The 3,432-nt window shown below is 36.8% G+C and overlaps 1 pseudogene; it reads left to right on the forward strand.

Annotated features, from left to right (window-relative positions):
* Positions 1 to 2,217: 2,217 nt before the first annotated feature.
* On the forward strand, positions 2,218 to 2,854 carry LOC107160942 (annotated as a pseudogene).
* Positions 2,855 to 3,432: the final 578 nt, after the last annotated feature.

The following is a 3,432-nucleotide window of genomic DNA, read 5'->3' on the forward strand; positions in this document are numbered from 1 at the left end:
AATACACCAGAGCATTCTGCCTTTCTTAACAATCATCTCTCAGGAGAAACTATTTAACCAGAGCCTAAACTGCTATGCTTTCATCAGAGCCTAAATGATCTGGGAGAAAGGAAATACCCAATTCAGCTTACTTTAGCCATCAATGTAAGGGAAAGCAAATAAACAATTCTAGCCACCTCTAACCTTCTACGAGGAAGAAATGTAGAGGATGTGGCTCAAGCGGTAGCGCGCTCGCCTGGTATGCGTGCGGCCCGGGTTCGATCCTCAGCACCACATACACACAAAGATGTTGTGTCTGCCGAAAATTAAACAATAAAAATAAATAAAAAATTATAAAAAAAAAAAAGAAAGAAATGTCCAACTCTAGCCTACTATAGCCATACTGTCACACCAAAGAGAAGGGTAAAAACTGAGAAATGTGTGTGAAGTTCACAGTCCAAGGGAACTAAGAGGTTGAGACCTACTCATAGAACTATAAAATACTTACTTTCCCTCCACACCTTACCACTGCATGACTAGCAACCTATTTAAACAAGTTCTTTGGGCCTGGTGGGTTGTAGCTCAGAGATATAGTTGCTTGCCTAGCCTATGTGAGGCCCCCCAGTACAGCATAAATTAATTAAATAAATAAACAAACAAATTCCTTTTATTGGTACTAAAAGGCAAAAAACAGTTGAATATACAGAGCATCAGAATCAGACTCATGTATGGAATGGAATTTAAAACAACTCTGGTTAATATGCTAAGAAGTTTACTGGATCAAGTAGACAGTAGACAATATGTTAGAACAGATGGGAAAGATTAAAAATATATAGGTGAAAAAGGCTAAAAAATTAAGAATACCTTTGATGGGCTCATTAGTGGACTGGACATGGCTAAGGAAAGAATTCATGAGGTTGAGCATATCTCAATAGAAACTGCCAAAACTGAAAAGCAAAGAGGAAAAACACTACAAAAAAAAATATTCAAGAACTGTGTAACAACTACAAACAGTGTAATATACATGTGAAAGGAATATTAGAAGAAGAAAGGAATAATAGCAATCTATGAAGCAATAATAACTGAGAATTTCCCTCAAATTAATGTTAGAAACTAGGGGTTGGGATTGTGGCTCAGCAGTAGAGTGCTTGTGTAATGTGTGTGATGCCCTGGGTTTGATCCTCAGCACCACACACAAATAAATAAAATAAAGGTATTGTGTCCACCTACAACTAAAAATATATTTAAAAAATTAATGTTAAACACTAAACCACAGTTCTGGGAAATTCAGAGATTTTGTATTTAATTATGTATGTGTTATATGTCTATGTGTGTGTATGCTTATAAATAAAGAAAATGAAAGACAGCGATGATACAAGGGAGGGGAGGGAAGAATTAGTATTTTTATTAAAAGGTACTCACACTACCTGTGAGATGTTATAGTGTTATTTAAACATGGACTTGGATTATGTGTAAATGTTTATAGCAAACTCCAAAACAACCACCTAAAAATTTTAAAAAACGAAAAAGAAATACAACTAATACAGCAAGTACTCAGTTAAAACAACAAGAGGCAGAAAAAGTGAAAGATAAAAAAAAAGAAAAAAGAAAAAAGAGGGGCTATGGATATAGCTCAGTTGGTAGAGTGCTTGCCGTGCATGTATAAGGCTCTGAGTTCAATCCCCAGCACCACAAGGGAATTAGGGATCACCACCCTTCTTATCTTTTTTGTTTCCCTGCTTTCCTATGTACATATATAAATATACCACAGTGAATTTCACCTCTCTCTATATATATCTATAATGCACTGATTTTAAAAAATCTATAAATAAAAATTCACTGAAAATTAAGCATCAAATAGAAAACACTAAAAAAGTAACAGATATTAAGTTAACAGCAATAATCCTTAAATCTTAAATGTCAGTGATTTAAAGCACCAATTAAAAGAAAAATATTATCAAAAACAAGACCAAACTATCTAAATGTTGCGTATAAGAAGCCCACTTTTGGGGCTGGGGATGTGGCTCAAGCAGTAACACACTCGCCTGGCATGGGTTCGATCCTCAGCACCACGTAAAAATAAAATAAAAAGATGTTGTGTCCACTGAAAACTGAAAAATATTAAAAATATTCTCTCTCTCTCTCTCTCTCTCTCTCTCTCTCTCTCTCTTAAAAAAAAAAAAAAAGAAGCCCACTTTAATTGGCCCCAGTGCGCTCACCTTGTCTGCCTGGCCTGCCATGATCAAGGCAATTCTCATCTTAAACAGCCATGGGGAGCCTCAACTCGCCAAGTTCTACCAGACCTATGCTGAAGATAACACAATAGCAAATTATCAGGGAGACTGCATTTGGTATTTAAAACAGATGAAAATATTCCTAATTTCCTAGAAGGAGGATTTCGATAATCCGTCTTAATCTGTGTAATTTACTGTGACCGAGGGAGTTAAATCTAATTAATTGGGGGATCTGACAACACACTGATTTATAGACATTATACGACATTATATTTTGTCTTCTGTGTAGATTCTTCAGAAGGTGAACTTGGCATTTTAAATCTAACTCAACTATTCATGGAAATATTAGACAAATGTTTGGAAATATCTGTGAACTGGACAATGTTCACAATATTCTTACACAAATGCTGTTGGAGGAATGGTATTGGAGACCAATATGCATGAGATTGTTATACAAATTGATGCACAAAACAAACTGGAGAAATCTGAAGCTGGCTTAGCAGGAGTTCTAGCCCATGTTGTATCAGCTGTAAAGAATATGAATCTTAAAAAAAAAGAATATGAATCTTCCTGAAATCCCAAGAAATATTAACAATAATGACATCAGTATAGAAGTGCCAAACCTGCCCTCTTTTAAATAAAATATTTATAAGGCCACTCCCGCTAGACCTGGTGGCGCATGCCTGTAATCCCAGCAACTATGTAGCCTGAGGCAGGAGGATTTGGAGTTCAAAGTCAGCCTCAACGAAGAAGAGACCTAAGCAACTCAGTGAGACCCTGTCTCTAAATAAAACTACAAAATAGGGCTGGGGATGTGGCTCAGTCGTCAAGTTCCCCTGAGTTCAACACCCGTAACCACCCCCGCAAAAGCCACTCCCAGGTAAAAAATCCAGGGAAGAAAGTTATCTAAGTTTACCTTGCAATTGTTTATCAAAAATAAAAGAGAAGAGCAGGATGCCCAAGTGCCCTGGCACCCACCTGTATTTAATCCCAGTGGCTTTGGAGGAGGCTGAGGCAGGAGGATTGCAAGTTCAAAACCAGAGTTAGCAATTTGGCGAGGCCCTAATCAATTTACTGAGACCCTGTTTCTAACAAAATTTTTTAAAAAATGGTTGGGGATGTGGCTCAGTGGTTTAATACCCTTGGGTTCAATCCCCAGTACCAAAAAAATTTTAAAAAAAGAGTCTTGACTTTTGCTCTTGGATTTAAGTCAAAGTAC

This window comes from Marmota marmota, unplaced genomic scaffold (genome assembly GCF_001458135.2).
Source record: "Marmota marmota marmota unplaced genomic scaffold, marMar, whole genome shotgun sequence".
NCBI lineage: Eukaryota > Metazoa > Chordata > Mammalia > Rodentia > Sciuridae > Marmota > Marmota marmota.